This window comes from Canis aureus, chromosome 30 (assembly GCF_053574225.1).
Source record: "Canis aureus isolate CA01 chromosome 30, VMU_Caureus_v.1.0, whole genome shotgun sequence".
Taxonomy (NCBI): Eukaryota; Metazoa; Chordata; class Mammalia; order Carnivora; family Canidae; genus Canis; species Canis aureus.
Window position 1 is genome coordinate 18108517 of NC_135640.1, and position 27853 is coordinate 18136369.

Genomic DNA, 27853 nt, shown 5'->3' on the forward strand with positions numbered 1-27853 from the left:
CTCTTTTCTAGTTCCCCAATTGGAAATCCAGAGTAGTCTTTTTTTTTTTTAAAGATTTTATTTATTTATTCCTGAGACACAGAGAGAGCGAGAGCGAGAGAGAGAGAGAGAGAGAGGCAGAGACACAGGCAGAGGGAGAAGCAGGCTCCATGCAGGGAGCCTGATGTGGGACTCGATTCTGGGTCTCCAGGATCATGTCCTGGGCTGAAGGCGGCGCTAAACTGCTGAGTCACCCGGGCTGCCCCAGAGTAGTCTTCTTGAACATGATGCCTTGGTTTGTGTGATTGGGGAAATAACTTAATTTTCTCAATCTTATTTGTAAACTAAGAATAATAACTATAAAAATAACAACAACAATACCATCTGATACTGTTGCTGTAAGGAATATAAAAATTAATTTACATAGAACTTGGCAAATATAAAGTGCTTAGCAAATACAAAGTTCTACAAAACAATCGGGTTTAGCATCCACTATAACCCATTCATGGCTGTCCAGCACACAAAATAATGCATATTAGAAGCAATAGTAATAGCAGCAGTAGTAATGATACTAATAATTATTATTACAGCAATAGTTTTGAGTTACCCAGAATTCTTATGATCATCATGCTTGAGTTTGCAGTACCAGTCACCTGTAGGAAATCTTTCCCTTTCTGCATATAGTCATATTAGAGCTGCCAATCATGGTGCTCCTTTGTTCTCTCAGGGTTTTAGATTAAACAAGTGATGTAGACTGGGTCAGTTGCAATACTGCATATCTTAGACACAGTGACTGTTCCAAAAGATGATCATGTTCAGTCCAAAGAACTTCCCTGAAATTTTCTAAATAGGAAGTGAACAAGGGTGGGATGCCTGGGTGGCTCAGTAGTTGAGTGTCTGCCTTTGGCTCAGGGCATGATCCTGGGGTGTTGGGATCGAGTCCCACATCAGGCTCCCTCATGTGTCTCCGCCTCTCTCTGCGCGTGTTTCTCATGAATAAATAATCAATTTTTTTTTTAAAGAAGTGAACGAGGGTAGCTCTTGATTCCTCTGGGATGGAAGGTTGTAAATGTGTAAATATGAGGCCATTTGAGACCCAGTGGCTGCTATATGGAGATGGTCTGTGTAAGAGAATATTGAAAGGGAGCTATAGCGCTGATTGCCCAATTCAAGTCTCTAAGATCCCATTCTTAGTTCTTTTGATTTTATTTTTAGCTCTTTCATTATTCTTCCCAGTCATGATCATAAAGAAATTCCATTTTTTCTTAAGCTAAGCTGAGTAATATTCCCATGTTCACAACCAGAAGTGACTAGAATAAGGTAGGATGTTATTACAGATAATGAGTACTGTATAGTTTGACAAATGCCTCACAGAGAGCAAGTCATCGAAAATTAATTCTGAGAGATCCCTCAGACATCATTGAGACCAATGCATTCTCAGTTATAGATGAGTAAGTTGTTCTTGGAGAACATGTGTTAGCTTGTGATTTCAAGAAGAATCCAGCTGGCTGCATCAGGCAGACCATTGGGCAATGGTAATATCTAGTGTGGCAATAAAGGGAGAGGTCCGGAGGAGAGCAGTGAACTACCAGTCCGTGGTTCAGATTACAGGAAATCCTGGAGACCGATTCTTATTAACCAAATGCGGAAGACCAAACCAAAAATGTCTATATATTAATTTAGATTGGAAGATGAACATTGACCATGAGGTATGCCAGTCATCTGAGGGAGGCACCCTTACTGACAGGCAAGCTCAATGTTAAAGATTAATATGATCAGAATATTTTAATGTTAAAAATATTCAATAGCAAAGCTTGCTCCATGAAAGAAAAAAATAAGCTACACTTTGGCAAAATTAAAAAATTTTTCTCAGAGAAAGTCACTGTTTAAAGAATCAGAGACAGGGGAGACAGGATGGCTCAGTTGGTTAAGCATCTGACTCTCGATTTCAGCTCAAGTCATGATCTCAGGGTCATGGAATCGAGCCCCACTTTGCCCCCCCCATGGGGGAATGGAAGCTGCTTAAGATTCTCTGTCTCCTTCATCCCCTGCATGCCCCCTCCTGCTCAGTCTCTCCCTGTCTCTCCCCGCCCAAACAAAAAAATCAGAGACAGAAAATATTTGCAAATCACATATCTAATAAAGCAATTTAATACAGAATATATAAAGAACTCTTAGAACTCTACAAAAGAATAAACAACTCAATTAAAACATAGAAGATCTGAACAAACACTTTTTCAAAGTGATACAAATGGAAAATAAACATATATAAAAAACATATCATTTGTCATCATGACAAATGTGAATTAAAACCATAAAGAGATATCACTGCCCATTTTTTAGAATGGCTAAGGATTTGCTCTTTTTCAAACATTTTTTATTTTGAAATATTCTCAGACAGAAAAATCACAAGCACAAAAACACCTGAGAGTAAGTTGCCAACTTGATGAGCCCATCACTCCTACTAAAAAACACTCCCAAATTTTATCTCATAAACAAGGGCATTTTGTAACCACAAAGTAACCAGCAAATCAGGAAATTGCCATTAATACCTATTACCATCTAGTCCCCAGACCCCTTAATTCCTTAATTTAATATATCACAACCTAATCCTTGATTCTGTAATGGCTCCATTTTTCCTCAACCCTCCCAGTACCGAACACTGACGATGTGGAGCCTCGTGCATCACTGATGAAAATGCGAAATGGTAGGACTACTTTCAAAGACAGTTTGGCAGCATCTTATAAGTGAAAGACAGCATACTATCCAGAGTTCAAGAGATTTAAAAATGCATGGCCACATAAGAACCTGTATATGAATGCTTGTAGCAGTTTTATTCATAATCCTTAAAAACTAGAAACAACCAAGACGTTCTTGGAAGGTGGGGGAGGAGGTGGTTAAACAAACTGGGGATTCCATACAATGTGATACTCTTTAGCAATAAAAAAAAAAGCTGTTAGTTCATACAATTACATGAATGACTCTTAAGTGCATTTTACTAAGTGAAGGAAGCCAGATCCAAAGGGCTATGTATGATTCCATTTTATGGCCCTGTAAAAAAGCCAAAGCTATAGGGATGGAAAACAGATTAGCATTTGTCAGGCAAAGGAACCAAGGACTGGTTGACTATTAAAGGGACTCTTCTGTATATATAAGGAAACTTCTGTACAGTATTAGGATGATGGATACATGGTCATTTTCATTTTTCAAAACCCATAGAACTTTGCATCCCAAAGAGTGAATGTTAATGTTTGGAGTAAAAAAAGAACAATGAGACACACCTACCAGGATGATGTATGGTGACCTATATGATGCAGACTCTGACAAATGAATCTAACTAATTACAGACCCATGGCATAATCTCAGTGAAAAGGGTGGAGAGAAAAAGGGAAGTGACTTTGGAAATAAGTTTGGAAAATCATGTCTTAGCTTGCATTTTAAGGATAAAAACAAAAGGTACATTAACACCCCTCATCTCTGACTGGCAGCATTACTTGTTAGGTTCCTATTTCTGTCTACATTACATGGGCCTCCAATTTGGGAGCAGTATTTTGCAAGGGGAATGTGTTCCTCTTACTTCAAGAAAGGAAGAAATAAATCAAGGCACTGGTCAAGGAGGAGAAATCTGTGAGTCGCTGTGACACCTTTGGGCCTGCACATCCCCATCCACCTGGGAGGAGTGGACCTGCAGCAGCCCAGGAAGGCCATGGAAGGGGCGGTGGCTCCCCAGCAAGTCCCTGGGAAAGAGCGGGAGGTGAAAAGGGGTAGGAAGCACCTGTTCTTCGGATCCCCTCCTCTCACCTAAGGAGGAGCAATTAAACTTTGTAATAACCGCAGGCATATTAATGATGCAGACTTACAGCAACACCATTTGAAAATTTACTTATTTAAATTCTTTTTATCTGATAGTGTTGTAAACATTTTCTATTTTGTTGTCCTGTCTCCATTATCATTTGCCTTCTTGTCAATAGGAAGCCTATTTGAAATGGGACGGAATGATTCTTCCTAAGTAAGCGGCAAAGGAGAAGCTTCTCCCCTGATGTTCCCAAGCCCATGACTCCCTGCTCTTCAGCAACAGGAATAGCCCATCAAGGCACATGATTAGTACGATGGATCCATCCCACCACCCCACCACAAAGGCTTCCAGCCTGACCCGTTTCCTGTAGCAAGGAGGAGGAACAGAAGTCATCTGAGAGGTGGTGGCAGCCCATAGCAATGGGGCACTCTTGTCACTGCCCCAGATCCACACCAGGAAGGCAAGACAAGAAAAGCAGAGTGTTCCCCAGCCCACCAGTGTCCACTCTTAGAACTGGGAGTCACTTTGTGAAAAGTGGCTCCTTGTCTCTAGTTCAGGTGCAATGACACAGGGGATCTTTCAGGGGAAAAATAGACCGTAAAGACCAAAAGCTCTGCTGCCTGGCCTATAAGGACTGACTTTATTAAGAACAACAGAGATTGGAGAAATATATAACCTAAGATGCTATAGGAAAAAAATGGAGATACTGGAAAAGAACAATTAAGGAAAAGCTGATGGCTCTACTATCAGCAAAATAGCACATCACCTAGAAACTTAATAGAGAAAGCCAGGGAAAGAGGTAGCCAAGGAGAGCCCTTCTGGGATCATAGTCAACTCTGGGTTTGGGGCAGTCTATGCACATATGCATGATTGCAGCCAACCAGAAGCAACCATTCCAGGCAGCCAAGGGGCAATCTTGAAAGCAATTTCCAAGCCACACACAGACTTAACAACACTGTGCAGAAGCCTCACTGGCGTGAAGGGTTTAAACACAAGCTCTGACCAAACATGGACTGAACAACTCACAGGCGAACTGTGAACTGCTCTACCTCGCAAGTTACTCCTAGAGAGTCAAGCGTCAAAATCACAGACACCAATAGTATAAGCATCAAAAGATAAAATAAGATACACAGGACAAGACCAAAATTAAAAATTTCTGTGTGTCAAAGGACACCAGCGAAGTGAAAAGACAACCACATGGAGAATATTTTTACAAATTATATAGCTAATAAGACTTGGGTCTACGACATATGAAGAACAATTACAACTAAATAATAAAAAGACAAATAACTCAGTTTAAAAATCGTTAAAAGGTTTGAGTAGACATTTCTTGAAAGAAGATATGCGAAGGGCCAGTAAACATGTGGAGATGTGTTCACCATCAGCCAGCAGGGAAATGCAAATCAAAACCACAAAGAGCTACCATTTCAAACTGACTGGGGTAACAATCATCAAAAATGTAGATAACAAAAAATTTGGTGAAAATATAGAGAAATGCTAACCTTCATACATTTCTGGCAGGAATATAAAAATGTCACAGTCACCTTAGAAATAAGTCTGGCAGATTTTCACACAGTTAAACATAGAATTACCATGGCCCACCAATTCCACTCCTAGGCTGGTACCTAAAAAATGAAAACATATGTCCTTACAAAAAAAAATTTGCACCAATATTCAAAGCAGGTTTATCCATAATACTCAAACACTGGGTGCATCCCTAGTAAACATCCAGCAAGAGGTGAGGAAACAAATTGTGGTATATTCATGCAATAGAATATTATTTTAAAAATTAAGCAACAGGGGGATCCCTGGGTGGCGCAGCGGTTTAGCGCCTGCCTTTAGCCCAGGGCGCGATCCTGAAGACCCGGGATCGAATCCCACATCGGGCTCCCAGTGCATGGAGCCTGCTTCTCCCTCTGCCTATGCCTCTGCCTCTGTGTGTGTGTGTGTGTGTGTGTGTGTGTGTGACTATATAAATAAATAAAAATTAAAAAAAATTAAGCAACAGGGGCTCTGGGGGGCTCAGTCAGTTAAGCATCTGCCTTCGGCTCAGGTCATGATCTCAGAGTCCTAGGATCAAGCCCTACATCTGGCTCCCTACTCAGCGGGGAGACTGCTTCTCCCCCTGCTTGTGCTCTCTCTCTCTCTCTCACTCTCTGTCAAATAAATAAATAAATAAATAAATAAATAAATAAATAAAACCTTTTAAAAAGTAAATTAAAAATTAAAAAAATAAGCAACAAAATAAACAATGTAGCTTTGGATTATAAAACAAAGTGTAAAATATATATAAACAGTGCCATACTTACATAAATTATTAATAAGTGAAGGCAAGAAGGGACACATCTTCCTGACAGAAGAATTCCAAATAATCTATATATATTCTCTCCCCTGGTGCTTAATTCCCATCTCACCCCCTATCCCGGAGAGTGCGCTACACTTAGTGAGTTACGTCCAAAGGACAGAGTAGGGAATAGGCATAATAATAACTCGTTAGTGAAGAAACCTGGCAAACACTACCAAATTTTGAACAAAATAATAAAGGTTAACGTTGGTAGTGACTTCATGTGAATATCATGTTAACATGGTAGGATGTTGGAAAAATGGTGCTTCAGTTTGTTGACATTGTTTTGAACCTGTCACTCCATTCTAATTATGAGAAAAACATAAAACAACCTCAGGGTAGGGGACATTCTCTAGGATATATAGTCAGTTCACCTCAAGGAATTTGATAAAAAACAAAAACAATAACACCTGAGAAAAACAAACCAGAGAGATTGCAGATACTTGACAACTAAATGCTGGTGGAACTGAATAAAGTCTGGACGTTAGATAAGAAATAAAGAGTCGGGGCACCTGGGTGGCTCAGTGGTTGAGTGTCTGCCTTTGGCCCAGATTGTGATCTCAGGTCCTGGGATTGAGTCCCTCCCTCATCAGGCTCCCTGGAAGGAACCTACTTCTCCCTCTGCCTGTGTCTCTGCCTCTCTCTCTGTGTCTCATGAATAAATAAATAAAATCTTAAAAAAAAAAAAAAAAAAAAGGAAGTGAACAGTCATGTGCCAGTATCAGTACCTCAGTTTTGACAAATGTACTATAAAAGTTAAGATGTTAACCAGTGGAGAAATTGGCCATGAGAGTTCACAGGAGTATGATCTTTGCAACTTTCCCACAACTCTAAAATTATTCCAAAATAAAACATGCATTATAAAAGTAAAAGTATGCTGAATACTGTTAACACATATTTTGATAAATTTATGAAACTGTTCTTTTTGACTAGAGAGATGCTTCTATCAAGGGTAATTGTGTTTGGAGCAAAATACATGGAAAATACATTAATACATTCTTCTGCATGATTTCTTCGTTTTCTAGCACTCCATAAAAAAGTAGAGAATTTCTTCTATCCCACCCCCTTATTGCGGTTCCTTATTTCACAATACATATCTGAAATTAGTGGAAAGACACAAAGGAAGCATTGGCATTTCTACTTTCATAAACACTAACAGATGCAAAATCAGGAGGTCTTCCTAGCTACAGCCAGTGGATTTACTTCTCAGCATGGTTTTATTTGAATAATAGTGGCAAATTACCCTACTAAGCACCTTTGACTTTTCAGAAGAAAACTACCATTAAATAATAACTTATACTAAAATAGTAATAGTTCTATTCATAATGATGTCAACTATCCATAATAACCACATTTTTTTTCAATCACTGTGGAAATCACCTTAGATTATGTGTTGGGGCACCTGGGTGGCTCAGTGGCTGAGCGTCTGCCTTTGGCTCAGGTCGTAATCCCAGGGTCCTTGGATTGAGTCCCTCATCAGGGTCCCCAGAGGAAGCCTGCTTCTCACTCTGCTTATGCCTGTGTCTCTCATGAATAAATAAATAAAATCTTTTTTTTTAAGAAAGATAAATAATAAACTCTGGTGTATTTACTATGAAGTTAACGAAGCTTAAGCTTCAAGGCCCTTCTTTGGACTCCTACATTTTGTTTTGATTCTTTTTTCTAGTTGTAAAGAAATTTTAATTTGCCTACTTAACTTCGTTTCATTACTTTTTATTCTTTTTCTTAAAGAAGTTCTCCCCAAGTTGTATAAGCATCAGGTCCCACAAAGCCTGGATTCACTTCTGGTTTTAAAAGTAAACATCAGAAAAAAAAAAGAAAAAAAAAAAAAAACGAACAACAAAAACAAAAAACAAAAAAACTAAAAACCACAAAGCACAGCATATGTACAGACAGCAAAAACAATAGACAAATAAGATGGTCATAAAATCTCTAATGAGACTGTTTGAAAACCATATAAATAAAATAATCATATATTTTGGAACAGAATAAGATGAAAATAGCTTGATTTTAAAAACTATAAATGAAAAAAAAAATAAATAAAAACTATAAATGGACTGACTCACTTAATAAGATGAAAAGACTCCCATTTGGATCACTATAAATATTCATCTATATAGGGTGTCCTAAAGAATCTCCTTAAACAGACTCAGAGAGATTGAAAATAATGAATGGGAAATGTGTAGCAGACACAGGAAACCCAAAAATAAATCAGGAGCTGCAATCTTAGACAAAGTAAACTTCAAAGAAAAAGCACTAAACAACATTATGTTTCACTATTCGTTATATAATGAATAAGGGTGAAATCCACATGACCATCTGATAGATGTGTATCTCTGCTGCGGCACTGGATGGGGCAAAAGTAATATTTCCTAAATATGATAAACGTAGGCCCTCATCAACTATACTACCTGAATAGGTATGGGATCCCTCAACTTGAGAAATAAAAGTTCCAGTTTGTTAGTATCTTTCAGTAACAGCAGGGGCTGCTTTAATTTTTCTCTGGGGAATCCTTAACCTAGTAGCATGGGGATTTTTAAGATTAAAGTCAGCAACTGGATTTAATGCCCAATATACCAAGAAACAAATTACCATGATTGGGAAATCATAGAAGCAACAGGAAAATCATTTAACCTATCAGATACTGAATTAAGCAAGAAAATACGAAATAAATATTTATAAAATATCTCAGGCAATATAACTGATAGAGAAAAAGGTAAAATATGAAGAGACTATAACTGGTAAAATGTCTGATTAGTTATGGAGAACCAGAAATGGTTTGCCATGGATAGAATAAACATTATTATGCTGATAATAAGTATAGGATGCTTCTAGCCATTAGGAAATTTTCAAAACACAAAATGAAGAAGAAATCCAACTGAAGGACTCTCTAAACTAGACTTTGTATGTCAAAACCAAATCTTTCCCCTCCATTCCCACTGGACAAAATTGTACTTCTATTGCTTTTCTTCTAAGAGGAGCTGGTAATCACCTATCCAGGAAAATTGCCCTTTGGAACTGCAATCTAAATACTAGCCTTTGGTTACTCTTGCCAAATTCAACTCAAAATTGTGTAAAGGTCATTTTAACATTACCTATGAGACTAATAATGATCGATGTGGACACCCTTGGCTATCATCACAGCTACTATGGCCTGGAGACACATTTTCAAGTTTAAAAAAAATGGCTTATGAGTGTGTTATCTGTCCAACAATTACATCTGTTAGCAATGTACTGTATAAACTTTACAGTTAGTGAAAAACTTTAATATAAGCTTTTGTAAACTGAGATTACATGGCAAAGGAAAATAACATTTTAATGTTGTCTTCTGGGCCTCTTTCCTTTTATTTCTCTGAGTCAGCAGCATGTGCAGGCTCTGTCTTTGAGTGGTTAGCCAGACTCTGCCAACGTTTCACCCAATGTGAAATTCTTATTTAACAAAGAATCTAAGTCCTTTGGGAAAAAAAAAATATTGGCTCATGTTTACAGACTTACAAGTGACAAAAAAAAAATTGCGCAAATGGAAAACCTTTAATTTTAAAAATACAATCAATGCAAACCACAACTCTTTCATAGAGTCTTTGAGAAAATCCTCGCTTCTCCAGGAGCATGGTTAATTAATTGGCCATAGCTGAATACTGAATAATAGTCCCCCAAAGTAGCTGTGCAACTACATCTTGAAACCCCAAGAGTTCAGATTGGCCTTTTTGAAAGACCTAACCCATCTAATAAAGGCTGGTACTTCACAATTTTCTCTCATCTCCTATTCTAGAAGCCTAATGGCCAGATGTTCTGGCTTCTGGTCTCCGGCAGTTATAGCTTGAGCATTTGACCTAGTATGAGATTTATAATCTTGACAGCACAACTGGAGGTTACCTGTACCATTGAGAATGCAGTGGCTGTGACCTCAGAAGTTCTCAGAAAGCCACGTCCAGGGCTGCAGTGCTGGGGGCCATTCCAACCAGACTGCTCTGGGGATGAGAGCCTCATTGGTTTCCTGCTGTCTCTCTCTCCTTGCTTTGGCTTGTTTACCTGTCATCCCATCTGCTGTGCAAGCTAGCAGACAGCCTTCTAGTATGTTTCTGTCTGCTCAGACTAAAGACAGTTTCTATCTCTTGCAGTGAAGACACCTAACGTCCATAACATTTCATCTAAAAAGTAAAGTATCAGATACGAATAATGCATATCTGTTTTTAGCCATCTGTTCCATGTAATGCAGGTGAATCTCTGGGTGTACCACCATTTCCTCCTATCTCATCTCTCCTGGATTTCTCATTTCTGACTTTGTATATAAATAAGGAGACTGCAAAATTAAATTTGTCTACCATATGCTTAGCTTCTCTTTCTCATTGTTGTGAAGTATATATACGTAGTTCAAGAGATTAGGGCAAAAGCCAGAAGATAGCTCTTATTAGGCTTACCTCCACTCAAGTCTCCTGTGAATGCACTTCTCGGGGGCAAAATAAAAAATATTCAAATTGTTTCACTCTGAAATCATCTGTTGTAAGAAATTGCAGGCTCTGGTAGATTTAACTCCCAAAGGAAAATATGAAGTGCAGACACAATGGAAAAATATTTTAAATGATGGAAAAAGTTGTATACAGTAAGGGGCAGTAAGTAAACTTTAATATATTTCAGTTAAGATTTAGTGCTTTTTATTTATTTTTTTAAGATTTTATTTATTTATTCATGAGAGATACAGAGAGAGAGAGGCAGAGACACAGGGAAAGGGAGAAGCAGGCTCCATGCAGGGAGCCCGATGTGGGACTCAATCCTGGGTCTCCAGGATCATGCCCTGGGCTGAAGGTAGGCACTAAACCGCTGAGCCACCCAGGGATCACGATTTAGTGCTTTTTTAAAAAAGATGTTTACATCAGGAACTGTTTCAAGTGATTCGTATCAGGGTTTTTTTAACCTCAGCTGCATTGGCGTGTTGGGTGGGATAATTTGTTGAGAGCCACCGTCCTGTGAATTGTATGCAGTATAGCAACATCCTTGGCACCTATCTACAAGATGCTGGCTGCACCCTTCCCCCCATTTATGACAAACAAATGCTTCTAGATATGGTCAATGTCACCTGGGCAGAGGGCAGGGGAATCACACCTGTTTGAGAACCACTGCTTTAGCTAAATTTCTTATCATCCTCAAAGCAAATGCTTAAGACAGGAATTATCATTACCTCCTTTCTGCAGATGGGAAAAAGGAAGTGCAATGTTTGGTGAGTTTACCACACGAACAGCTAATGAGGAGGGCTGGGATTCAAACCTCCTCAGTCTGACTCCACAATTTTTGTTCACATTATTTTTCAGTTGTACCCAAAGTAGTTGGGGTTAGTTGAGTTCAAGGATTAGTTGAATTCAAGGGTTAGTTGAATTCAAAGATTTATTGAAGTCATCTATATATGCAATTCAGGAAAAAATTATACATTCTACTAGTCTCTTCTGATTTTTTTATTATTTTATTTTATTTTATTTTATTTTATTTTATTTATTTTATTTTATTTTATTTTATTTTATTTTATTTTATTTTATTTTATTTTATTTTATTTTATTTATTTTATTTCATTTTATTTTTGTAGAACTCCCCTTAGGTATTCAATGCCAGGGAGATTCATAATACTTAAATTCACATTTAAGCAATCACTCCTGGACTTTAGTTACACTTTTAAAAAAGCCTTGGTAAAGGGACGCCTGGGTGGCTTAGTGGCTGAGCATCTGCTTTTGGCTCAGGGAAGATCTTTGGTCTGGAATCTAGTATTGCATTGGGCTCCTGGCTTCTTGTCTCTGGCCTGTTTCTCCCTCTGCCTGTGTCTCTGACTCTCTTTCTCTCTGTGTCTCTCATGAGTAAATAAATAAAATCTTTAAAAAATAAATTAAAAAGCCTTGGTAAAAAAAAAAGATGTGGAGATGTGACTATGAAAAGTCAACATTGGTATATTATATCAACATTGGTATATTATAAAGTGAAATTACTAGCAACATAGACAATTTCAACTCCCTCCTTTAAACATATTGTAGAACTGAGCTGTGAGTGGACTTGGGCCCATCACTGTATGGACTCACCTCATGTTCAAGACCACACTTCTCCGGTAGAACTGAAACAGCAACTCAGGTTGTTGACTCAAAGCTCTCGAAACTGGAACACCTTCAGAGTTCATGTGGAGGAGCTTATGTGAGTCCATGTTGTTTCAGTCTATTTTTCTAAATTTCAAAGCTTTTTTTTTCTTTCTGTGAGAGCATGCAGCACCAGTAAAAGAAGGGAAGAAAAGAGGAATGTGGAAAGAAAAAGAATAAAAGGACAAGAACTAAAATTTTAACCTAAAAGCAATCCCCACAGAACCAGTTTTTAAATTTATAATTTTAATTTAAATATAAAATTTGAAATGAAAATTAAATTTTAAACATCATCCATAACTTGAGCTGGCAAAGTAATTGGATACATTCTGCCAAGAACTCTACTTGTAGTAAACAAATAAATCTACAAAATGTCATTTTTTTCTTTCCAGACTCACAAAAATTTTATACTTGGTACCTTAACATATTGAGACATATACTTTGCAAACCTACTGTGTATATCTTTGTAGCTTTCTAACTTGGCTAGAACGCAAGGAGCAGGTGGGAGGGAGATTGAACAGTTTTTGTAAATTTAGGAGAAATGGTTCATTGGAGAAGGACATTCCAGACAGCACACTAAGGCTAATAGAACTCAGTGCTTATGGATTTAAGGCAGGCCATAATTGAGTCTTTATTTGCCCTTTCAAGGACTCAGGCAAAGCTTTATTCCCTTAGCATAGTACATACAAGGTGACATTTTTCAGCAGTCTGACTTTTCAATTATGGATCTTTTGGAAAGCTAATGATGTCTGTATTGTTAATACTGCCAACATTGTGTCAGTACATCAGAACCTGTGATATTAAATATGCTGATGTAAAAATATATGTTATTTCTGCTCAGCCGTGTGCAAACAATCTGGCTGAAGTGCTAGAATTATAGGGAAATCCTCTCCGGAGATAAAAGTAGAATGAAATTCTGTTGAGAGCGGTTCTCCTCTTTCAAGTAGTTTCTTGAAGTATTAAGGTCAAAATTTTAGAAATTAATTACATGGAGTCTCTCACTCAAGATTTCTGGGTAAAGTTATAATATTCTTACTGTATTATTCTTACTTTGGAGGGTGGAGAGGGCATTGCTAGACATCACTTAGACATCATTTAGAATTTTAAAAAATCTATATGAATTATTATTGAATAAAATGATTGATGTTGTTTAAAGTTTCAAAAGGGTGACAATAATAATTCTTAAGCAGCATGATCTAAGGATCCAAGACTGAATATTTTCTATCACATAATTATTATAACAAAGTTAGGATCATATTCTTAATGTTTATCCTTCACAATAAACACTCACTAATTGGTTATGAGCATTGGCCATTGTTTAGTGTGATGGTTTCCAGATGTTTAAATGCAGTGACAGCTTATTGATAAAATGAATTATAGCAACCAAAGTAACAAACTAGAAGCACATTCTCCTCAAAAGGAAAAGGAATACTAAAAGTGATACTTAATCACATATTTAAGACATCACCCTTCCAGATTTTCTAATATTTTTATTACTTAGTTCCAAATCTCTTGCCTAATATATCTCCATTAGGCAATAAATTCCAATAATGACATTATTTCTCATGTATAAAAACGTCTGTCTGATATTTTCAGAGAATAAACCTTATTTGGCATGAAATGAAAGTGCATGCTACACTTTAAAAAAATTTCACTTGCTGGTAATGACCAAATGGAACAAAGTATTTGGCATAGAAGGGAAATTATCTAATGATAACAAAAAACAATGGGGAAGAAAATGTTTTTATTATAAAGGAAACTTAAGAAATAGCATATCCTTTTTGTTTTTAATCTCTCATCTTAGAATAGGAGTGTAATATTAATTTAGAAATAGTCAAGAAATGTGCGTAGCAATAAATAATCGTCCTACAGACCATCACCAGAATATAATTAGAATATACCCTTAGGGTGCAACTAGGTGGCTCAGTCAGTTAAGCATCTGACTCTTGATTTCAGCTGAGGTCATGATCTCAGGGTCATGAGATCAAGCCCTGGGACAACTCCATGCTGGACCTGGAGCCTGCTTAAGATTTTCTCTCTCTCCCTCCGCCCCTAACTCCACCCCCACCTCTCTTTCTCTTTCTCTCAAAACACACACACACACACACACACACACACACAAACACACATATTCTTAGATGCTATTACTTAATGAAATTTTTATAATGTTTCAGTAAGTAGCTTCTCATATTACAAGACAGAAATACTTCATATTGCTTTTCATCTTATATAAATTGCTATGATGAGTACCCTATATAGAACTTCCACATGATATTAATAAATATTAATACTTATAAAATAATAAAATAAATATAAGCAGGGATTAGGAAAGTTTATCTCTCTCTAGAGGTCAAACTTGTGGGGTTTGTATTTTTTTATCCCATTTTGCTTGTATTTCCAGTGGAAAAATACTAGTATGAAAAGCTTTTTCCAGAAAGTCTTCTTATTATTATGAAATACTTTGAAAGATAATACTCATCTTAAATTTTACTATGTAATGGTTAAATGTTTGTCTTTAATTTTATATGGGTCCCATTCTTCACTTTGCCACCATCGTCAAACACATTTCCACGTTTACCTCTCCACTATACAAGTGTGTTGCCTCTGTGATTCATTAATATTTCAAGCTCAATCCCATATCCCCAAAATTCTGATGTTTCCTATTACCTTTTCCCCACCCCCATGACCTTCAGGTTGGGACAGATGCCTCTTCTCTGTGATCCCATAAGACTTCTGTGAATCTCCTAACATCGTTTTCTTTGTTTGTTTGTTTTTCTTGTTCTCTCTTCTCCACTGGGCTGTTACTCTGCTGAAGAAAAAACTTTCTGAACTTTCATATCTCATATGTTGCATTCCTGAGGTCAAACACAGTGTCTGTGATAAAAACATTTAATAAATTTCTGAAATTTTGACATTTTCCAATTATTAATCCATGTCTATAAGGAACAAATAAATGGATTATTTTGTATTGTAGTTATTTTAGTTAACTTATAGACTCGACAAGATTAACAATGTATTGGCTTTTATAATCAAGTGGAAATTTAGATTCCATAGAACTAACTCAACAGTCAACTAGGCAAATGTCTATTGTTTTGTATAACTGGAAACAGGGTCTTAATTATACCTATGTTTTGCCCAGTTAGTAGCATAGATAATACTGCAGTATCAAAAGGCAATTCAAAAAACAAACAAACAAACAAAGGCAATTCAACCAAAAAGACCCTATAATTAAATGTAATTAATGTAACAAATGTAACAAAGAAACTTTTAATAAAGTTATAAAATCAAATAGATGTATTTTTAATAGATGTTTTTGTATTAAAATATTGGAATTATCCTGGCTGCCCTTTGACTGATTTGTAGTTTTTTTTTATTTTATAGTCTATTACTTTAAGTTTTCAAGGTTATGTAGTTCCTTAAAGAGTTGATTCTCCTAGGTCTGTGAGGCATACAGAAGCATTTGTAGAGTTTCTTTTTTATCAACACTGATTAAATGTTCACTGATGCCAATGACTGTTTACCCATTCTCCACTTTAACCTTTGTTTTCCTTTTTAATGAATGTTGAATAAAGAAGCTCTTAATTCCCCCCCATGCATTATACAGGTGGTATTATCATTTTATAGGCATTTTATCACTCATAAATACATATTGATGGATTACTATTAAAGTTGATAACAAAGTATCTATCCTCCTTTGCAGATGGTAGAATTATAGAAACAATTCTTAAGGAAAATAATCTCCTTAGAGAAATAAAATACCCACCATCATCAAATGAAACACACACACATCAACCAAATTTCTTTTCTAAGTGTTTTTTTAAGGAGCATTTTCCTGTTAATACAGGAATGAGAATGAGAACACGGCCCTATACACAGAATCCTTTAGAGTGCAAGCAATTGGATATGTTTCTGGATGGAAAAAGTATTTTAGGCATTAACATGTATAAATTAAGTTATAAGAAATAACTCATTCAGTGTTTACACAACACTTCAGCAAGCTATAGTAACAGAATCATATAAACCCATTGTACAAATGTGGAAAAATATTTAACAGTTTATACTTGGCTTCTCTCTGAATGCATTATCAAACTTTTCCTTAAAAGAAAAAATCAACACTATACCTTTCATTCTGATGCATGCTATAGTCTTTAAATAGATATTCCTTTTCTACATTCCACTTTTAAGCAATTGACAGTTTACAGTTTTCAAGAGCTTGTGTTTTAAGAAAATTCTAAGTAAAATAAACATTTAAAGGTGGCTTTTACACGTGAAAATATGTAGGTGAGAATCGATTACATTCCTTTAAAAAGTGGTGAATCTAGCAAAAAATGCCTTTTCTCTATTTTATCTTTATTTTATTCTTATTTTTATCTCATTTTTACTTCTGAAAAATAAAGTTCTCCCAAAGATGATTTTGATTGTCATACTTTCATGAAAAATAACTTCTGTGGATTATATTTTATAATTTTCTTTATTCAAATAGTAATAATTTTGCCCTTGAATCTTACACATTTACAATGAGGACAAGATTTTCTTCTGGGAGATCTTCACATGTAATTATCAGTTATTTTTTGCCTTAATTCATTAAGTTACATTAAATAATGAAATAAACTAAATTTCGTGTCTATTTTAAACTAAAAGTTTCCATAATATATATTTAAAATTTCAACGTGAGAAACTTCATAAATATGAAATTATATTGATCTTTTTCTGACCCAACAAAAAAATGAAATGCTGATCAGTCATTCTCAGCCTTGACTTTTTATTAGAAACACCTGGGAGCTGGGTGAAACTCCTCACGTTCTGGCTGCACCTCAGATTAATTGCATGAATTTGAAGTGTGGGAACTTGGCAACAATATTTTTAAGAATTCCTAGAAGTTTCCAATGTGCAACGAAGATTAAGAACCACTACCCGAAACATGTGTTCTCTCTCTTTTATTTTTTTTCACATTAAAATTATCTATGGAGCTTTCAAAACTTCTTTTAAAAAATCCAAAACCATACTCCCTATCAATCAAATCAGGTACAGTGAGACTGTGAAATCAACATTTTTAAAGTGTGCCAGACAATTCCAATGGAGAGCCAAGTTCAAGAACTAGTGCTTTATACTAAAAATCAGTTGAGATATATTGAAGTTTGAGAACTAGTGCTTTAGACTGGATTTTAGATGTATTCATACTTTGTGTGAGTGTGGTGTTTGGTTTTATGAGGTAGGGAGGTGGTTGGAAAGATGTCAGGAAGGGAAAGAATACCATTGCGATTTTAACAAATGCTATTTTATAGATTCTGTATAAAAGCAATTTACAGCTTAACTTCTATTGAATGTGAAACATGTGTAACAGAGACTCTGGCATGAAAACAAAGTAAAAGTGTCTAATGAAGATCTGGAAGGTTTTCTCTCAAAATCAGAAGAGTGTATGTGAACCATTATGTAATCCAACCTTTATATTTTTCACAGATAAAATATACCATAAAAGGGACAAGCAAATACTAAATCAACTGTTACTGAAAATTTATTTTCTTTCCTTATACATTGTACCCTTTGTTGAAAACCATTAAATGATAGTTTATTTCTTTATACGCTTAGGTTGTATAAGATGTGCCATTTTCAAGAACTGTTCTAACCTTTTAGTCTGAATTGAGCTTGGATTCCTCCAAGTTGTATTACCATATAGATTAAGTTTCAATCCAAGTTTTAAAATTTACAGTTATGCTTTTCAACAAGAATTCCAAAGAAAAGTAACAGTCAGGTCAATTTCTTAAAATGTGCTACGATAAAAAGCCAAAATAATCATTAACTTTTCGCCCATAATCATTATGTTTGTCCCTATGGATGTCCAAATAATATTTGATAGTTATATGTGTAGTTCACAGTCCACTGTGATAATATAGGTCAATAGGACCAATATTTCTTTTGTGTAATTCTTTCTATAGCAAGTAAACTGCCAAACAGTACAATGTGAGAGATTTATAAATTCTAAAATATGGAACAAATTAAATATTTAAGTTTTTTTATTCTTTGGTGAGAAGGACTGTGAAATTATATTTTAAAATTTGGAACAAAAGTAAGAGTTTTACTAAATACAGCCTTCATGTTCTTAAACTCCTATTTCTACATGTGTCATCAAAATTACCATCTAGCTGTCAAAGGGTGTTATAATTATCTAAGTGCAGATACCCTCTACAGGGCTCCTATATCACATCCTCCCCCCTCACACACACACACACACCCCGCACACCATATAAAAATTTCTTAGTAATTCCTCTACCAGCTTTTGAAATTATGGGAGTAATTATATTCCTACCCCTGATTTTAACCGTATTTCAGTGATCAAACATTGTACAAACAGGATTAAAACACATCCATGTTTTAATCAAGATCATTTTCCCTGCTGGAGCTATCACTTGTATCAAGGGCAAATGTATGAGCTCAGTTTGAAAATGACTCAGGAGGCTAGAATAACTGTGGCAAAGCATTTAACCAAGATTCTACATGATCAGCCAAAAACAACTTGTGTCCTCGACTCCTTATGGTGATTTACTCACACACTTGTTCAGGTTGAACTAGTTTTCTGAAGATAATTGTCTATACTTTCTGAAGCCCTATTGAGCATGTGACTCAATGTGTTGAGAGGATTTCTCGGTGTTAGGAACACTATTTTTTTCATGTCAGTGTAAACCCTTACTTTAAATCTGTCTGGTCTGCTGTGAAGCCCTCCCTGAATCTTTGTCTCAACTGTGGAGCATACTGACTATAAATGATTAAAACATAATGCTTGTGGAACACTGTGTATCAGATATTTGAGCTACTGGCTCAACCAATCCTAAATTTAACCTCTCTGCTTCCCAATCTTTGAAAAGAGAAAAATTATCAGAGATGAAACTATATTGTGCTGAATCTATACTTTAGGAATTAGCCTGACTCAATCCGTGCATTTTAGAAGTATTTTATCAGTAGATAGAACATGAGTGTTGAGATTACCCAGACATGAATATAAGCTTCATCACTTACCAGCTCTCACACAATGGGCAAATTTTGTAATTTCTTTAGTCTCCTCATTATAAAAATGGAATTAAATAAAACTACCCAAGTGTTTGTAGAAGCAATTTAGAGGGATATAATTTGTGATATACCTAACACAGCAAGTTGCACAGATTAGGTACCAAAATAATATCAGCTTTCCTCGTTTATACATGTAAGGAGAGAGAAGTCTGGGTTCTGAGAGTAGGCTTACTTGAAGAGTAACGAAAAAAATAATAATATTGGTGTATAAAAATAAAAACCATGTAAAACTAAAATATTTTTTATCCTTTCTTTATAATTGCATTTACTTTCCTTCTTTGGCCCATTTTCTAGTTTTTCTCACTCCTGTCAAAGATTGTATGCTCTTCTGTTAAGCCTGACAATTTCACATACATAAATATCTACTCTGGCTACCATGCCTAAAGATATTTTAAGGCAAATGTATTAGTTTTAGATCAAAATATACACGTAATTGTGGATATTTTGGCCTCTATGTATTTTTAGATCTAGTAGTAACAACAAAAATGTGATAAATTAAGAAAATTAGGAACTACCCTGCCAGTACTAACTGATCTAAAAGCATCTGTATTGATGCTTCTGATGTGGCTCTATAAACATATCACCAAACTGTTTCAAAACAGAAATACCTATGGCATGGCGACACAAGAAGGAGTAAAAAAAAATAAATAAATATCAACGTAACCCATTATGAAACTCTATTGGGGATGTTTCAAGATAACTATTATTTTATTTACTTGACTAATAAAAACAATATTCATTTTTAGGAAAATCTGACTCAAGAGTATCATTATACGGATGCCTGGGTGGCTCAGTGGTTGAACTCCTACCTGCCTTCAGCTCAGGGCATGATCCCGGAGTCCCTGTGTAGAGACTGCTTCTCTCTCTGCCTATGTCTCTGCCTCTCTTTCTGTGTCTCTTATAAATGAATAAATAAAATCTTTAAAAAAGAATATAATTATATTTATCTTGGTTTTGGAAGAAAGTTTATTGAAATGGAACATTTGGCCATCTTTTCTCTTTATGTCATGTTTATATTGTTCTCTGTATAAAGACTTAGGGCCATTCTTTACCACAAGCCTTTGAAGATTTGAATTAGTACTAATTGTTCAGCTTTATTACCTATAGAAATATTTTGTGACACCATGTTCTATACACCAGTCATGACGGTAATACTCTGTGATCTCAATTTTTGGACATCTGTTCTTTTCATTCTCTTTATTTTTGAAATCAGCCTTTAAATGGTCAGTGTGCTTCATTGTGATCATGAGAAAAACATCAGATAAATCCCAGTTGAGGGACATTTATAAAATACCTGGCCAGTCCCCCTCAAAATGATGAAGGACATCAAAAGAAAAAAAAAGTCTGACAAACTGTCACAGTCCAGTTGATTGGCTACTTTTGTAATGTGGTATCCTGGATGGGATCCTGGAACATAAAAAGAAGATTAGGTTAAAAAAACAATATAATGTGGATGTTAGTCAAGAATAATATATTGATACTCCTTAATTGATTGTAACAAATGTGCCATACTAATAAAATTATTAGTAGTAGGATAAACTGAATGAGGAATATATGGGAACTCTCTGTACTGTTCTTATAATTTTTCTATAAATCTATAACCAATCTAAAATAAAATTTTAATTTAAAAAATTCTTTCTGTAATTCGCGTTGGGTATTTGATGCCAATTTGAAATCTTTATAATATGTTCAAATTCAAAGCAACAGTGGTTATTCATTATGCAGCATAGAAATTTTCCTTGCCCTTGACATGTACTATCTTCTGCAGATAATATGTATAAGCAAGAAATATCTAAAAGAATAACCCAAGGGCAATGTAAAATTAGGGGATAAAATGAGATAATACCAAAAAATAAAAAAATAAAAAGAACTCTTAGCACTGAGAGGTAAACATTCAAGAAAGTGAGCAGTGTCAGAAAGTATTTCAGGGAGGGAGACTGGCACTGTCCCAGAGAACTTTTTGTGATGATGGAAATTATCCTGTGTGCTATATAACCTGCAGCCTCTAGCCATGCTTGCTGTCAAGCACCTGAAATGTGGCTAGTGTGACTGAAGGACTAAATGTTTTATTTTATTCCATTTAAATTAGTCATTGTGTAGTTAGCACATAAACTGAACACAGAAGCCTAAGTAAAAGTTGTGTGGAATCTCATTTCCGTGCAGGGACAATAGTGAAATGAAAGACACTCCATGTGTGCAACAGTGAGCAGATCTTTGAGCTACGAACGAATCTTAAATCCTACTCACCTCTGTTACTTATTTGAACCAACTCCTTTTCTGTGTAACCAGTTCTAGTTGGGATTTCTATTTTCTATTGCAGCCAAAATCACCCATGAGAATTTAATCCATAAGAATTCAATGAGAAATATCCATGAAGTACCAGTCATTCCCAAGGAGACCCCAGATGCTCCGAAAATGACAGCTTCTTCCCCTGCCCTTCTCTTGAACCATGTCACCTGCACCTTATCCCCTGCCCTAGCATGTTCTCTCTTGACCCATACCACTCACTTGAATTCTTCTCACCCTTCTTTCCCCAACTCAGCTTGCATCTTTCACAAAACTCATCAGCACATGAGAAAGTGCCTCCTATGAGCTGACACCAGCCCTGAATGCCCTACCACTAAAGGCATTTCAAGCTGTCACTAGCAAGTCATTTGGAGTCCTTGCCTGAGAAGAGCTGAGCTGGGGTTGGAGATGAACTTCTGTTCACTTTCTGGACTTGAACCAGGAAGAGAGAGTCCTGAAGCTGCTTCTGGCCATGTCTCCTGTTATGTAGAACACTGAGAGAATGAGACTTACCCATGGAGGAGAAAAGGCGAAGGAAGGAGTGACAGCATTCAAGATGCAGGTTCTAAATATAAACAGATTTTAACAGATTTTCCCACATCTGCCCTAGTCCTTTCAGCCATTCCTTTAATCCCCTCAACCTCTCCTACATTTCCAATAAGCCTTCTTTTATCTTAGGTAATTTGACATTAGATTTCTGTCACTTGCAGAAAACATACACAAAACCTCACATGTGCATATTCAAATATATGTTTGTACACATTTAAATAAGTTACAAGTAAGAATTATTCTATGATACTCAGATGTGACTTGCCAAGATTAATGAAAATTCAAGCCTTAATTATTTTCAGGACTTTCCCTAATACTGTGGGATCACAGGAGAATCCTGTGACATACCCAGGAAAATGAAGGAGGGTGTATGAATTTATCTTACTATGCCTGCTATTCCCAGGGTAGATTGTCCAGGTCTGTATAGTCCACATGGAAAGCTGGGGCAGCTGCTCTTGTGGGCCACAGTTAGTCCCTGAGCCTCTATGACCTCAGAGGTACTAAATGGAACTAGAGTCCCGGTCTTTATCCTCATAGGATATTGTACTAGCCCTTTTCTCAATCTTGGGACATCCCTCTCTGATATACAGCTTGTATATATAACAAAAATGGCATTAAACTATTACATGCTTTTTTAAAAGATTGTATTTATTTATTCATAAGAGACACAGCTAGAGAGGCAGAGACATAGGCAGAGGGAGAGGCAAGCTCCCTGAGGGGAGCCTGATGTGGGACTCCATCCTAGGACCCCACGATCATGACCTGAGCCAAAGGCAGATACCCAACCACTGAGCCACCCAGGTGCCCCTAAACTATTACATGCTTAATTAACTTAGACTCAGTAAGGAAAAAATGAGGGAAGCTTTCCAAGATGGAATAATGCTTGATCTCCAACTTAAAGGAGTAATCGGGAGTACTGGCTTTAAAGAGGACCCAGTTTCATCAGTGACACTTGTATGACTTTGAGCAAATTCCTTGATTCTTTTTTTTTTAAGATTTTATTTATTTATTCATGAGAGACACACACACACAGAGAGAGAGAGAGAGAGAGAGAGAGAGGCAGAGACACAGGCAGAGGGAGGAGCAGGCTCCATGCAGGGAGCCCGACGTGGGACTCGATCCAGGGTCTCCAGGATCACACTCCGGGCTGCAGGCGGTGCTAAACCACTTTTTTAAAAAGTAGATTCTTTACACTTAAAAAATGGAGAGATTAATAGAATTATGAGAAGACCACAGGAGATAAAAACCTTTAAAATATATAAGTATAGTGGAATGTAAACTTTCTAAGACAGGGGTTTTTGTCTTTTTTTTTTTGTTTACTACTTTATCTCTAGTGGAATACTAGAGGATACTAGTGGAATACTAGAGGATATCTCTAGTGGATACTTCCAGCACATAAATATCTGATAAATAAGTAAATGAATCAATCCAACTGTCATTAAGTACTTTAGGAAGCAGAATTGCATGGGCAAAGCAGTAAGTTCAATAGGTTGTTGCATTATTCAACATGTTTTACAAAGAGAATGAGGACGGCTGATTAACCCTATAAGTATGTTAAATGAAAATGTGTTAAGAGCCTCAATTATAACATATATTTTATACACCATGATGCCAGGCTATACCAGGTGTCACAGAATCAAAGGTAAAGGAAAACATTTCCTGCTTTTTGAAGAATCTGTGATCCAGTGGATAGACATGTATATTTTAAAAGATGATTAAAATACCTTGTGATAAATTTTACAATAAAGGTTTGGTCAGCATTCTAGAGAATATAATTGGGCTTCATCCTGAAAGTTGGGTAGATGTTATACATATGACTAAAGGTAAACTAGAAAAAACAAGCACATGCTTCCCTCTTCCTATGAGCTTAATATACAAGTTTAATCTTCTCCTTAAAAACTTTCTTTTAATTTTTTAAAAGATTTTATTTATGTATTCATGAGAGACAGAGAGAGGCAGAGACATAGGCAGGAAGAAGCAGGCTCCCTGTGGGGAGTCCCATGCAAGACTGATCCCCGGGGATCACGCCTTGAGCTAAAGGCAGATGCTCAGCCGCTGAGCTACTCAGGCATCCCAAAACCTTTCTTTTAATTTAAATCTAATCTTTAGAACAGATCATTGAGAGGAGCACACTTATAAAAGAAAAAACAAAAGGTATATTTGACCCATGAGGTAGAGAACTTGTTTTTTTTTTTAAATGTCTCTGCTTTTCTGATCTGATTTTACGGCTGGTATTATGCATAGTACGTTGTGATGAATCCCATAAGGCTAAACTTTTTTTTCTATACCAATGCCTTGGCAGCCACAGTTCTTAGATTTGTGAGTTGGAGTTCTTTTGGCAAGGATATCACTTTTATCCTTCTTTACAACTCTTACCCACTTGAGTTAATAATGTGTAAAGAACAGGAGTTGGCTATATGGCAAGTGTTCCTCTACAGGTGCAAGCACTCAACAATCTGAGCTATAATCCAGAGAAAGATGAATCAGGTGAGGATAATTTCTACCATGTAGTTTTCCATCAACTACCCTAAAATTGCCTAGGACACTGAGCCCAAGAAGCAGGTTATAAAACTACTGAGTTATAAAACTCTTTCTTGCCATGAGAAACCATGTGAAATAATCTCAGGAAGCCTATATTCATATTTATATCATTGATCACCCAATGTTCAATCCTCACAGGTCATCCATCTTCCTCATCTGAACACTTACATCTAAACAGCATCCTCCTCCCCACTAACCTGACCCAATATTCCACCCTTCCCACATGCTGTAAACAATTTCTTATTAATTATCAAGAACATTCTCTATATACTCAGCATTTTCCTGAGCAATCACTTCACTTTCTAGCTCTAATGGAAAACTCTGTATTTCTGAGGTCACTGCTTTCCATGTGGATCTCTCAAGCAGAAAATGTTTTTCCTCTAGCACCCCACAAATGAGATTTCCTGGAGGTGGTGCACTTTTTGCTTCTCATTGCTGCCTTCACAATATTTATCTTTGTCCCACAATCTACCCACCTACTTTGAAGCACTTGACACCAGGTTTCATGATACACCAACTGTTATCCCTCTATGTGTAGTATTTTTCAAGTGCCTCACCCATTGAAGATTTAACTTCCAATCTGTTATAATTCTCGGAAATATCAAATTTCATATATGAAATTAATCTAACATCTAGAATGCTTAGTTTCCTGAACTCACTTTCAATAATATTTTTCCTAAAATTCATTTCAGCCACGCAATTCCGTGGTCATAGCCTGAAGCTTGGCATTAACTATGACAATATTTGTGGTTTCAGCCACCATTCTCTGACCACATATTTTTATCATTTTATCAATCTCTTACTCTCATGACCCATCCCAACAATTTTTTGAGCCCATTAGAACTGCCAATCCACCTACCATCTCACTACTTTTTCATTGTGCACTTTGTCATTTCCGTCCTCTTTGCCCAATTTAAGTCAATGGTCAATCACTTATGATTACTCTCCCACTTCCACCCTCAACTCCCTAGACATACTTTATTATATTAGTTGGACAAATCTCAACCAAGGTTAAATCCAACTTTCTGCCCTATTATACTTAGACTCAAAAGTGGAAGAAAATACAATTGTACTGATTGGGCTTTCTTTTAACTTACCTTACAATTCTATGGTGGTTCTTCTTTAGAGCCTAGAAATTATGCTTCTCTTACTTTTCCTATCTCTTAAATGAGTCATTCAAACTGTTTCCTTCTTCAAATCTCAGACACCTGCTTTTATTTCAACCGATAACTTCAGTTCTTGTTTCCTTGAGGATGGAAGCAACCAGTAAAGAACTCTTTCATTTCTCTATCACCAAATCTAGCAAACTCCCCATCCCTGTGCACTCTTGTCTCCCTAGTGCATGAACACCCTGCTCCTATGTGAGGCAAGTCCCTCCATTTGTGCATCTGACTCTACTCCCTCTTTCTTATACAAGGACTTTAATCTTAATCATTATTTACCTTCCCTAAAGCATGTATTTTCTCTTTGTATTATATCTTTATAAGTTCAAAATTTTTACATTATATATAAATTTTACATCATAAATATATATAAAGATAGTATAGCATTGCAATAATGATCATTGGAACCAGACAGGACAGACTGGATAAAGTTCTTAAATTTGCTGCTTATTAACTGGGTATCCTTTGTAAAAATTGTTTCATCCTCTCTAAATTTCCTAACCTATAAATGAAGAAAATAGTTTTATCTACCTTCCTAATAGGCTTGTTGAGATTATTAAGTGATTTAATACTTGTAAAACTCTTGCATCAGTGCCTGACATCTAGCAAGCATCTAAGGATGCCAGCTATCCAATTTCCAAAACAAAAGCAAAAAATAAAACCTTCTTGGTGCAAAATGCCCCTCCAGCTACCCGATTTTCTTATCAGACTTATATAAAATGTCCTAGTTTTCCCAACTTTTTATAAAATCAGATTCTAACATTCTTCCCCGACTCACCCCATGCCACTGGAGTCCATCTTGCTGTTCCCACAAGGACTCCACTCTTGCTTTTCCTTCCTTGGAACATTTTCCAGCAGACTATCACATGGTTTCCTCCTTCACATCTTTCAGGTATTTGCTCAAAAATCTTCTCAGGGAAGCCTCCTCAGACTACCCTTGCTAAAATACAGTACCTACATGCCTCATTATCTTTCTCTAGCCTGTTTTATTTTTCTCCATAGCACCAGTGATTACTGGAAGTAATATTGCTTATTTGTTTATGTATAAATTGATTGCATTCTCCTTTGAGAATGTAGCTGCAAGAGGGTGTGGAAATCATGTGGTTCATGACCCTTCTTCATAAGGAGGAACTGCCTAACACTTGGCAGAGGATGATGATAAGCAAATGTTTGCTGAACAAGTAGCTAAATTCTGGTGTCCTAAACAGACTTAATAAAAAAGTGCTAGTCTTTGTTCTATGAAAAGATGACTGGGGGTTTCTTTCATGTAAATAAATTTGTCTGGTGAACTTACAACATTGGTAAGTTACATGATCAACTCAGATTTAAAGGCAGGGGTCAAGACTATTGTGTATTGGCACCCCTATTATTCATTGTCTGGTTCTCAGTAGGTGCTCAGTAAATTTTAATAATGAAAGAAAGAAAGCAAAAGCCCAGTCTTAGGCTTAAACCATTGAATATATATAATTCCACATTTTACACTGATGTTGGTGTCTGGAGAAATTATACCCACCAGAGAAGACCATGCATGAGGTCATTTGTGCATGAGGACTTGCATGAGGACCATGCAATTAAGGGTCATTTGTGCTAAGAATAGAATGGAAGTTAGTGAGATTTGACAGAAAGGGAGAGAAACTTTTTTCCCATCTGAGAGAGTAAAGAAGATGGGCAAATGGAGTTCTAATGTTATCTTTATTAGACCAGGTTGCTTATATAAATAGCAACAGTGGATTTCCAAATATTGAATCTCAGAATTATCTAGTCTTTCTGTTCATACTCAGGGTGAATAAATACATGCTCTCATGCTCTGTCAAAAGTTAAGTAAAGAAGCATATCATATACTGACTGTATATGACCAGTTCCTACTAAAAGATTTCCCAATTGGAATTCAGTTCCACTTTTCTAGGGAGAAGTGAGTGAAAGAATGGAAAAAAGCTATCAGTTTTCTGCTAATGAATGTCATTCAACATGCAAATACAAAGAAAGGGGTATGAAGATTTCTCCCACACTAGGCCCC

General features: G+C 36.2%; 2 long non-coding RNA genes across 8 annotated transcripts in view; one reads left to right on the forward strand and one right to left on the reverse strand.

Annotated features, from left to right (window-relative positions):
• Positions 1–12407, reverse strand: part of LOC144301760 (uncharacterized) — a 49934-nt gene extending 37527 nt beyond the window's left edge. The window contains exon 1 of one of the 2 annotated variants that reach the window (XR_013368551.1): positions 12182–12407. This is a non-coding gene — a long non-coding RNA (uncharacterized LOC144301760). The remainder of the gene's footprint in view (positions 1–12181) is intronic. The other variant, XR_013368550.1, reaches the window with a different exon arrangement.
• Positions 1–27853, forward strand: part of LOC144301758 (uncharacterized) — a 580647-nt gene that overhangs the window by 419357 nt on the left and 133437 nt on the right. The window lies entirely within an intron of this gene.